At 37.6% G+C, this 12,399-nt stretch overlaps 1 protein-coding gene across 1 annotated transcript in view; it reads right to left on the bottom strand.

Moving 5' to 3' along the window:
- Positions 1 to 12,399, bottom strand: part of DAP (death associated protein) — a 42,932-nt gene that overhangs the window by 4,130 nt on the left and 26,403 nt on the right. The gene's annotated exons all lie outside the window — the stretch shown is intronic.

Genomic DNA, 12,399 nt, shown 5'->3' with positions numbered 1-12,399 from the left:
CAGACCTGCAGGTTTGGGCTGCTATTACTTCATATTAATTGACAGAAGTAAAAGGCTAGTCCAAATGCTCTGTGTTCCCTTCTTCATCTTAAGACTCTTAGTTTGTTTGCATTGGGCTATTAATCCTCAAATTTTATATATAGGCTGCCAGCAGTATACTTTAGACTTAGTATATTTGTACTGTAAGAAACAGTGAAAACTATAGCTGGAGTAAACCTACTGCTGTCAGGGAAAATAAAGTAAGATTCTGAGTCTTATAAAAAAAAAAAAAACAAAAAACAAAAAACCCAATACTTTAAATCACAGACTTTAAAGCAGATATTTATCTACTCTCTTACATGTAGGAGAATAATGCCTGTAATAAAACAAATGTTAAAAAAAAAACAAAAACAAAAAAACAACAAAACAAAGCCTGCCTACTTTTTCATTTGCAGACTTCCATTTGCATCAACAGAACCAGATTCAACAGTAGAATTTGACTCGGAAGCTTGGTCAACACATGGATTAGATTCCCTGGCCTATGGATCTCCTGATTAAGTCATGGCATTGCCAGAGTCTCTGAACAGCCTAGTTACTTAATAATCATTGCTCCTCTTGAAATTTTTAGAAAGTTAGCAAGACATGATTAGAAAAAGAGAAAATAGAAAGGAATTTCTGCTTTAAAATACTTCCATTTAAGAATACGAGTAGTATTTCCTGTGATGAGAAAAAGTATTTTGATAGCTATATTAGCACTACTTTGATCTCATTTTCTGCCAGTATAAACTAATAACAAGCGAAGATCAATAGCAAAATGCTTTCATTTTATCCTGATTTTGCTCAGCCAATTAGTACATTACAGTCTGGATGAGAAACACTGTAAGGTAAGTAATAAACTGAAAGGAACAACTCTGAGAAAATACGGATGTACTGCAGTGGCTGCTGGTTCCATTCATAAAGTAACACAATGACAATATATAGGAAATGAACAAGAAACGGAGAAAAAACAAGTAGCAAGTTGTTCTTGCTACTTCATGTTCTTAAATTATACATGGGATCTGGCTTTAATCATGCTCAGAGGAATAATTATTTGTTTGGCATCACATTATTAACAATACGGGATAGTGAGAAATTCAAATCAGATGGATTTTTTCCTACATTCTTACAATGATATTTGAGTGCTCACTATGCCTGTGTGCTGCATGAAATTCAAATCAACATTTCTTAAAAAAAAAAAAAAAAGGGGCTGTGTATGCTGAATGAGTTACAGCTTGCCTGTCTACCACCACACTGTATTATCTGTTCTAAGTTCCATACAAATTAAATGTTCCATGCTTTTGGCCAAAAATAAAACCCAGAAGTGTAACAGCTGTAGCAAAATGGATGTTTCAAGGAACTTTTCCCACTGCAAATATTAAGTCTTCTCAGGAACTCTGGTCTCCTATTTAGAAATGCCAAGCTGTTATTAATCAAAGGACCTGAGCTTACAAATGCTAAGTTCCCTGGGTATGCAGTAAGTTGGATAGAGTTAGAATACCTGGTGTGTTTCTGCACATATTTTCACTTACTAGTATATTCTTTTGTCTATGGAACAAGGCTGAAGGCCCTTTAAGAATCATTTGCATAGTAAGTACAAATAAAAGCCTGCCAGAGTTCTATGTTTCAGGTACTACAACAGATGTAGTTGGCCTATCTCTATAAAGATGACAAAAATCGGTAATGCCATTTTCCTGGTAAAAACTACTTTCCTCAAATACGAAGAATTTAACTAGAACTCTATCATATTTGACATATTTAAACTTGTCTGTACACAGCTGATTCCTGGACTGTCTTTAATTGCATTATCTTATAAGACAATAACTAGACCCACCAAAATGCCTCACACTAAACTTGTCCCAGAGTTAACACAGAATGTTTCAGGACAGCACAGGGCAATTTGCTGGTAAAAAGAGTACTTAACCTACTTGGAAACCAGAGTATCTACATCCAGATTTGCTTGGAGCAAATGTGACTTTCATTTCCTAATGAGGTTCAACAAAGTGAAGTGCAAGGTTTTGCACTTGGGTCAAGGCAATCCCAGATATGTATACAAACTGGGGGGAGAACTCCTTGAGAGTAGCCCTGCTGAAAAGGAGTTAGGTGGTTCTGGTTGATGAAGAACTTAATGTGAGCCAGCAGTGTGCTCTTGAAGCTCAGACACCCAATGGCACCCTGGGTTCCATCAGAGGAAGGGTGGTCAGCAGAGACAGGGATGCGCTTGTCCCCCCTCTACTCTGCCCTCATGAGGTCAGAGCCCAGGTCTGGGGTCTCCAACACAGGAAAGGTATGGAGCTGTTGGAGAAGGTCCAAAGGAGGGCCATGAGGATGATCCAAGGGCTGGAGCACCTCTCCTATGAAGACAGGCTGAAGGAACTGGACTTGTTCAGCCTGAAAAAGAGAAGGCTGAGGGGAGACCACACTGAGGCCTCCGAATATTTAAAGGGAGTTTATGAACAGAAGGAAATCAACTTTTGACATGGTAGATAGTGACAGGACAAAGGGGAATGATTTTAAACTAAAGGAAGGGAGAACTAGATTAAATGTTGAGGAAGTTTTTTTTACTGAGCGCTGAAATGCTGGAACAGGTTGCTAGAAAGGCTGCAGATGGCCCATCACCAGAAGTGTTAAAGGCCAGGTTAGATGAGACCCTGGGCAATCTGATCAAGTAGTTGACCTAGTGGCTGGCAACCCTGGCTGTAGCAAGATGGTTGAAATTTGATGATCCCTGAGGTCCCTTCCAACCCAAGCCATTCTATGATTCTATGATTTCCACCCTTGATTGTCCTCTTCCTGGCTTTTTGATCAGATTCTTGCTTGGTCTGCAGCTGTCAGACTGAAGAACATTAGACTTCCACCTCAAGCATTTCTATTTTTCTTTTCTGGTTGACCTGAGTAACCATCCTCAATAACTACTGTAATGAGGCATCCTCTCTGATAGAGCTGATCACGAAAGCAAACAGGTGAACATTTCACTCCTATGGAAGAAACATCATCTGACCGTTACGTTCATTTTCATACGTTAATTATCCTTTAGCAGGTAAAAAGACAGCAGGCTGGCTAGAAACATCAATGATTGAGTGAATCTCTATTTATGTTCTATGCTAAGGCCACTGGCATTTTCTTATTTCAATCAGAATATAGTGTCTCAGAAAAATCTTTAAAATTTTAATATTATTGATTATCTTGGATGATTCACAGAACCAGAATCAGGCCACAGCACATCTCATTACACATCAATACTAATGAGGAATCCAACTGATCAAAGAATGGCCTGGATAATCAGTCATTGATTCAAGTTTCAATTTCATTTTTAATGAGAGAAATCTTTTTACAGATGAACTTCTTTGCAATAAATTCAGTCTCTACTGCCAGAGTCTCAAATCATTGGCTTTGTCGGACACAGATTAGCTGCCAGGACCATAATTTCATAATCACACTCCAGGACATCTATTGCAGTTGTGGAATTTCAACATCACTCACTCACTATCATTCCAGTCTACCAAAAATAGATATGAAAATAGAGAATATGCACAGGCTATTATTGTTACATTTGTAAAATATTATTAAGTATTTCAAATTCTGTTGTTGGCATTTTAAATAAAGCACAACCTACATTTTTATTATTTCATAAGCTGCAGTGGTTGCTTTGAGGATCTACTTAATCTGATGAAAATCGGTTTGACAGATGTTGTTTTGAAGACAGAGCATTCCTTTATCTAGGCATCAGTACACAAGAAAGCAAGAAAACATTACTTTGGGACAGAAAATGTGTTTGTTTACAAACATATAGGTTTTTAACACATTTAATGCACACATTCATTTATAATTTAATAATAGCCGCAGCTGATATTGTACAAGGAATACAACAGTAGACTTGCCAAGACAACTTATTATGTGTCAATACTTTCAGAGTCAACACTTAGTTGTTTTATTATAACACAGAGAGGAAAGGAACACATCTGTCAAGATTTCAGCATTTAAAGAACTTATCCAGATTTTATATGTGATGCTGTTAAGAATTGTACCTGTTTAACATCAGAATCTCAACTAGATTCATTTATCTTGATTGTATTCAAATAAAGATTTTTATTATTTCATATTAAGCTTAAATAAGACCTTTATTTGACATTGCAAGTAAATCACAAAAAGAAGATGGAATACTTGAAAAGATCATTAACTAGATGAAATGAGGCATTAATAATAGTAGAATCTTACGTCTTCACCTTAGAGGGGATTGGCTGAGCCCAAGTCTGACAAAAGTATTGTAAAAACAAACACAATGGTATTAGAATTACAGCAAAATTTCCTACAGCCCGCAGAAAATACACATAGATTATAATCATTTATCCAATTCCATTTAAATATAGAACCCGAATAAAGCAGCTTTCCAAGTTATTATTTTTATAGCCCTTAACTAATAAGTTACAAACATATGTATATAGCATGCATATATAATATGCTATATACACATACAAATTACACAGCTTTTTAATTCACAGCTTTTTCCATTCTCAGCTTTTTAAGAGTGGTCCAAAGTGTAGGAAAAAGCACAAGCACATTCCCACATCCCCTGCCCTGTTTGCAGCACCTAGATTGCCCACCCACCCCAGTGTTACCTGATGAGATGGATCTGAAGCTGAGGCCACCTTCCATTGGCTGGCTAAGTGGCAGTTCTAATCTGAATGAAGGACTGTGAGCATCACTCAACTCGTGATTCAGAACAGGAGCCTATATTTAGAGTTGACTAACTGGGTATCTGTCCCTTCTTCCACATGAATTATAAAAGCTTGTAGAAGGAAACAGGCTCATACAGCAGCCAGCCAGGGTACAAACTTACTGCTCGGTACCCGCTGGTGATCAGAAAAGTCAAAACAATGTGATAAGACACATGAAGAACAGGAAAAAGCAACCACAAAAATAGTAACTCACTATATACCTTGTTTAAAATACTGTATGTAGTCCAGGAAAATCAGAGCAGAAATAAAGATGGAAAAAAAGATAGGAGAGCATGGAGACCTTCTATGTGAGGAAAGAGTTAAGAAATATTTCCATATTTCTGTATGGAAGAGTGGAGAACGTTGTTCCTATTTCCTCTTTTTGTAACACGTGTAGAAAGTGCCACTTAAATAAAATAGAAGACAAACATTTAAAACCTGTAACAGTAGACACCTTTAAAACATCACAGAATGAAACACAGAACCTCCTGAAAATAAGGAAATATTAAGATCAAGAATTTAGGAAGATTCAAAATCAGAATTAGGTATTTCTGTGACTTACACACGTTCACATCAGGATAAAAACGTGTAGAAGTTAGACAAATGCTGATGCTCTGTAGCTGAAGTTAACCTCAAAATGACAAGGTCTGCAAAGAAAATCTGTTCTGCGCAGAGGTTAAACTTCTGTAATTTATTTTCCTTCCTGCCTTCAATGAAATAGCACAAGAAATTATTTTCCTGATACATCTGATTTATCCACAGTTTATCAGAGTACGAGCACAGACACAAGGCTCCCAATACGGAAACACTTGAACAGGCTAGTCTCCTTTAAAAAGGATAGAACCATACAGATACTAGTCCTTTGCAAGGCTAAGATGACTTTCCTGGGTTAAAAAAAAAGATTCCAAGTAACACATATCATACACTCTAATTAACAAGTTATTTAGGCAAGCAAAGTGAAAAACATGAAATAGGATGATCCACCCCAATTGTTCCCTCATTAGAGACAAATTTTGCTTCTGCACCTTGTCCCACCAAAGCAGTTGCTCTATGAACAGAAATTTCTCCAAATATTCTGATCATTTTCAATCAATAAAATGCCTGTCTTTAATCCTACCCTTCTCTTTCTGGAGTTGAAAACATTTTGACGAGCTGCTCAAACCATACTTAGGGATTCATATATTCTGAATACGAAACATTAAAGGTAACAGTTCTTAGTTTCAGTTAAATTGCTTTTTAAAAGTGTTCAGATACTTCTTCATAGTGTGCTTATCTGAATTTACATGGTTGCCTTTAATTTTGGCATTGTCGGTGAAAATGAAGTCTGAGATGATTAAAAAGACACTGAGATGATTAAAAACACATTTCTCAGCAACAGAGAAAGACTAACAAGCACACTGCTCATCAGCTTGCCTGAGATACTTTCCAATTGGTTATTATGCATTTAGGTTATTAATTTTCTGGACAGAAAAGTAATAATTAGCCTGACTGACTACCAGAGGGAAATATGCTAGTTGATTGCACTGGGACATGCAGTATCTGATATTCTATGATAATTTATCCTGCTGAGGTCATTTATTTATCTGCCATAACTTTCAAACCTTTAGGATCACCCACAGGATGGCACTGTTGAACCTCTGCTTAATGTGTATGTAAGGACAGAACCTCAAAAAAAATCCAGGTGCTGTGGCAAATGCTACAACAAGTAGAAGCAACGCTTCTTCCTCCTGATGAAATGAGGAATATACACACAGACACTACTTTTGGAAAATAACTTCCTTCTCTCCACGTAGTAATCTGTGTTCCAATATATTCCATGAGATGGCTTTCACTCTGCTAAATGGTTGCTCTTTCCACATAGGCAAATGAAAGCAAGTTTTAAGGTAGCTCTGAATACCCTATGAGGGCATTTTAATGACTACTTGTTTCGCCATTCATATACAAGCAAATTGGGTGTCCTGATCTTTTAATGAGATAGCAAATCACTATTCATTACGTTTAATAGAGACTGATTGACTTTCATTGTTCTTACATCCTCTGTCAACTCGCTGCAGCACATGGCCTGATTAATCTCACCAGCATCTCATTCATCTTTGTTTTTAGTGCATGCATTAGTGACAGAAGAAAATTATTTAAGAAAGCTATCTCCCATCTCTAATCTGCATTGTTACACAGGCTGTACAGAGAGCATGTTTCTCTTTCTTGCCTTCTTCTGACCACAGAATGAAGATTTAAGCACTTCAACTTTCCTACAGAATCAAGGATTTAAAAATAGACCACAATTCCCCTGCTGTTGGTTCATTTATTAGGGTTCAAACCTGTCATCCCAGTAACTACATAGCATTTAGTGAACATCAATGACAAACTTCACACAGGCAGTAACTGCAGCATTAGCCCACTTAGTACCTGTAGCCCTTCAGCTGGAAAAATGAAAGCTGTGGAGACTGACATAAACCAAGTTTCAATAGTGGCATAACTCTAAGGAAACTCTAAAACAAAGAATTATGTAGAGTTGACTCTGAGCATTTGCAAAATGGCCAAAGATGGTAGTGCAGAGGAGAGGATCAAGTCTTCTGCAATAGCCAAATGCTGAAGTGTGCTTCACTGAATGTTCCCATGACAGTAGCATGCTTCCACACTAATATGACGAGCACGGGCCTGCACTGCACTGCCTCAGATTCTGGGAGACATTATCAAGCTGTGGCACTGCTGTAGCTTCTCCTCCTCCTCCCAGTGCTTGAAAGATGGAGTGGAATTAGAAATAGAAACACTGTGACACTGTATTAGGAACACATGATGTCAGTGCAATGGAGGAGACATAGAGATTAGAAGCTAATAAGAAGGCTAAAATCTCTCTGGTGAATCTGTGTTTGTCTCAGACTCACAGTGGTGCCTTAGAATGTTTCAGCTACTGCTACTGAAATCTATACCTGACTCTTGCCTTCCTATATCTCAGGCCATTAACCAGTTCAATAGAAATTCATGTCTCACTTTCCTATTGGTTTCAACAATTGCAATACCATTTCTTATTAATCCAAACTACACAACAGATATATGTACGTGTCTCCATTTGTATAAACACATCCTCTTCCACATCCATGGCACTACTACAAGAAGCTGACTTAACACTGCTTTACACCTCACATTCTGCAGTTGTACCCCACTGTTGTGTGAAGCTCTCCAAAGCAAACACAGATGAAAATTCCCATGCAGCAGAACAGATCACGACAAGTTTTCTGTGCATTTCCTTATCTGGAAAAGCTCCCAGCATAACCAAGGGCATTTTGGAAGGTTACACTCTTATAGTATTAGATTCCATGCTGAAGACTGCATGAGTTGGGTGTATTGGCCAGGATCTCACTTTAGTTCAAATCCTTCCGAAGTTGTTTACACAATTCTCTTTGCCCTCCAGAGGCAAGAGAAATTTCTAGAGGAATACATCTTGTCATAGGAATAAGAAACTAGCAAATCTTGGAATTTGAAATTCCTCTTACCTCTTAGTTCAGCCACATAAGGCAAAAAAAAAAAAAAAGTACCACCTCATCTTGCATTTAGAGCTCATAAAGGAGCATCAGAAGTCTGAATTCAAACATGCTTTCATCATAATAGCATACATCTAACAGTAAAAAAAAACAAAAACCAAAACCAACCCAACACCCTATTCACTTAGCACAGTGAAGGCTTTAGTATGACAAGACAAGGAACAAAGTTCTCTAGAAAGAAATCATAGAATGGCCTGGGTTGAAAAGGAACGCAATGGCCATGAGTTTCAACTCCTTGCTATATATGCAGGGTTGCCAACCACCAGACCAGGCTGCCCAGAGCCACATCCAGCCTGGCCTTGAATGCCTTTAGGGATGGGTCATCCACAGCCTCCTTGGGCAACCTGTTCCAGTGCGTCACCACCCTCTGTGTGAAAAACTTTCTCTGAATATCTAATCTAAACCTCCACTGTCTCAGTTTAAAACCATTCCCCCTTGTCCTATCACTATCCACCCTTGTAAGCAGCTGTTCCCCCTCCTGTTTATATGCTCCCTTCAAGTACTGAAAGGCCACAGTGAGGTCTCCCTGGAGCCTTCTCTTCTCCGAGCTAAACAAGCTAAGTTCCTCATCCTTCCCTCACAGGGGAGGTGCTCCAGCCCTCTGATTCAGACAAGAGCATATCTCTGTGTAAGTGAACTTTGAGAAATTGAATCTCTCCAGATCAAGTGACCTCCACTGACCTGCGAGGAAGCAATTGCCTTGCTCCTCTACTACCATTACTAAGCCTGCTCTGAGCTGCAGTAGTTGGTAAGGCAGAATCTTCATTTTTCATCTAGAAACATCCAGTCACCTGAACACAGAACAGATTGTTTCTTCCTTCTGTGTTTATCTTAAGAGTTTAATCCAGAAGGTCAACATTCGATATTACTAAAATAAACTGCAAACGTTCTACTAATGTCAACAGGACTGGAACTTCATACTGAGGAAAGACATGGGAAATGACCCCAAAGAAATCAATAGCAATGGGATTTAAAGCACTGCAGTCTGAGGATTTCAAGAGTAGTTCTTAGATGGTACACTTCCACTCAGCATGAAATAGATGTTTCACTTTTTAAGTGATAATAAAATCTGTGACAGTGCAAACGGGTGACAGATCAACGTGCTGTTTAATCTGAATATAGTTCTCTACTAATACTCATTCATTTAAATGGGAATGTACAAACCATAAAGCAACTAAAATCTCCTGAATGTCAGTACTACCAGCAATTTTTCTGTTAATCTAACAAAATGAGTGCTCATTTTCTAGTTTAGTCTGTTAGGACTGTCACATCCTGGTGCTCCACACGTTTGAATGGCACTTAATTGCTTCAACTGAAATAGCTAAAGCAGTTCAATTCCTCAAACAAGTATTACAGAACCTGCAAGATGGCAGGTAACCACTTGGCTCCATTGGTTTCTACATACATTATTAAACAGCCATTATAACATAGTTAGATCACATCTTCTTCTGTTTGTGATGCATACACTGCTCTGCTTCTTCAGCCTGCTTTTTACAGAACAAATAGATCAGTTTGAGGAAAGGAAACAAAACAAGCATCCACGGTCTCAGCTGAATTTACACTTATTAAACAACAGCAGTAATGTTGATACTTTATACTAGTAGTTTGTAATAGTATTTTATGCTGCTCGAACAAACAGTTTTTCACACAGAGGACAGGAGAAATAAAAACACTGTAAAAATTCCTTCTACCTTATCCACTACCTGGCCAGAGCACTCTCTGCAGTTGTGTTTCTGCAACTGTAGCTGAAGGGTGTCCACAGCAAGAACACAGCTTATCCAAAACATCAGCCTAGTGGTAGAGTACCTCTGGCTACTGTCTGCATAGTCCAAGAAGTGACAATATAATAATGGGACCTGACTGAATAAGTTATTAGCTTTTTCACCTTCGAAATCAGGGACAATTGATCTAAGTAGAATGTACTACTTATTTAAAAAATAAATTGCACTTACCTAAGCATCAATATAGATTAAATTAGCAAAAAAATTTCAGAAGATCTCTTGACATTTCTGTACACTTCAAAGGGTCACTTCTATTATACCATATCTAACTGGACATATAGACATTTTATAGTTTCACTTGCTAATGAGACAGGAGATAGCTTTCATAGAAATCCATCAATGACCAAAGGCAGAGGTCTCTCCTGATTCAAAACGTCATTTTTACTCTGTACAGGTCAACAAAGTAATGGAGTCCCAGGACATCACTGTGAAAATTAATGGGAATGTATGACACCAGAATGAGATTTTCAAATAATTAAAAAGCACAAATAGTGATTATTAGAGTAAATGCATCTTCTACCATCCAGGCAACCATGTGCGCCCATTTGTAAATACTACAGTGCAGGACTTTTCATAATGTGTCAGGACTGACAGCTTGTTCTCTTCAGTTTTCACATTTCGAAGAAATATTTTCTAAATTTAGACACTTCTATTTCAAAAATATACTTTTTACCTCTTAGCTCTGTTACATTTTCTTGTGTCCTTCCCACCACTGAGACTCTTCAGACTATTGTGATTTTACAGTTAAAACAACTGTGCAGTAATGCTGCCTCTATTTTAAGAATTCCATATGAAACATCTCTATTTAGTTTTCATTACGAAAGCAAGAGCTTAGAGGGAGCTCAACATCTGCAGAAGCAGGAACCACAGGAAATTTTTAATGGTACATTTTGGTAGAAGGTCCTCTCCATCTCCTTCACCTCCAACTAACTTTGATAGTCTAGATCCCAAGGGCTAGCTCCCAAACCAGTAAAGTACATTTTGCTTGTTTTGAATGGTAACATTAACTGTGTACAGTAGCAAGTAAATTATTAAATACTGCTTATTTTCAGAAGACTGATGACTTTAAAGAACATTGCTCCAAGCCTGGTACATTCATGAAAAAACACCTCTGACTCACAGTATAATCACTTCACGTGTAAATAGAAAAAAATACAGGAATTTGTAATTTCTTAGCAACCAAATTTAGCTGCAGGATGGAGTGTAAGATGAGGCACTGCCTGAACTCTTCTGAATTCAGATCATTATAGAAATAGCTGAAAACCTTGGAAAAGAGAAGTCTTAAAGTACTTTAGAGGAGCTGGACGATTTTGGATCTTAGCTTTCTTCTTCTTAATCAAAAACTTAGGGACAAAATTATAGATGTATTGGCCTGAGATGGCTAAGTCAAAGAACACCAAGAAAGTATTCAAATGGTTAACTTGCTTACATCAGGAAAGCAGACCATGAAAGAATGTGAACACTAAGAGAGACAGACAGTAGAAATCAAATGGAGGGAAATACATACACCTGAGGAAGGTCTCACATCCCATTAACACTCTAAATTCTGGCGTGGTAATTTATAATACATGTCAATCTTAAAAAAAAAAAAAAACCTGTGGATTTCTACAGGTTTTAGTCAAAACATGACAGCTATGTTTATGAACCCAAAATAAGAGCAAAGAAAAGCCGCCACAATAATAGCTGATAGCTTTACAGCTTGTCTTTGTATTCACTTACAGTCCTTTAGCATTCTTGCCTGAGATTACATTTTATAAACTGTTTGCTTTCAATCTGCAAACAAGTTTGCACACTTCATGTCAAATACACCTATATTCATTGTGACTCTACCATCACAAAAAAAAAGCAAAAAGACCAGGTGTAAAGAGAAAATCCTTAATTTACCAAAAGACCAAATCACTTTCTAATATTCAATGTCAGTATTTATGGCAAAATTTTCTATTAACCGATGTGGCATTCCTATTATTAACCCACACATTCAAAGAGATGACAGACCTCTCTTGTGCATACTTGCTCTGAATTCTTGCTGCTATGACATTAAAATTGACAGGAGGGTATTGGGTTCCTGTCGTATCTATTTAAAATCTTCATAGAGAAGGAGTCCATTGAGACATGCTCTAGGCACCTAGATGACAGCAGCGCTGCTGCTACATAATGGCCAACTGCAAACTGAAGCTTAATTTTGTTTTTGTCTATCAGAGAGATCTTGTCTAGATACTCCCAGTTGCAAAGAAAGAAATATCCACAAATCTTACAGCAGTGATTCTCATTCATTACTATAACACATCATGGGAAGTAAAAAACTATAAAAGAGCTTTAAGCAAGAAAAGAAAGTTGTTTTTG

Source organism: Meleagris gallopavo, chromosome 3 (assembly GCF_905368555.1).
Source record: "Meleagris gallopavo chromosome 3, MGAL_WU_HG_1.1, whole genome shotgun sequence".
In the NCBI taxonomy this organism is placed as follows: domain Eukaryota; kingdom Metazoa; phylum Chordata; class Aves; order Galliformes; family Phasianidae; genus Meleagris; species Meleagris gallopavo.
This window is presented reverse-complemented; position numbering and strand designations above follow the sequence as displayed.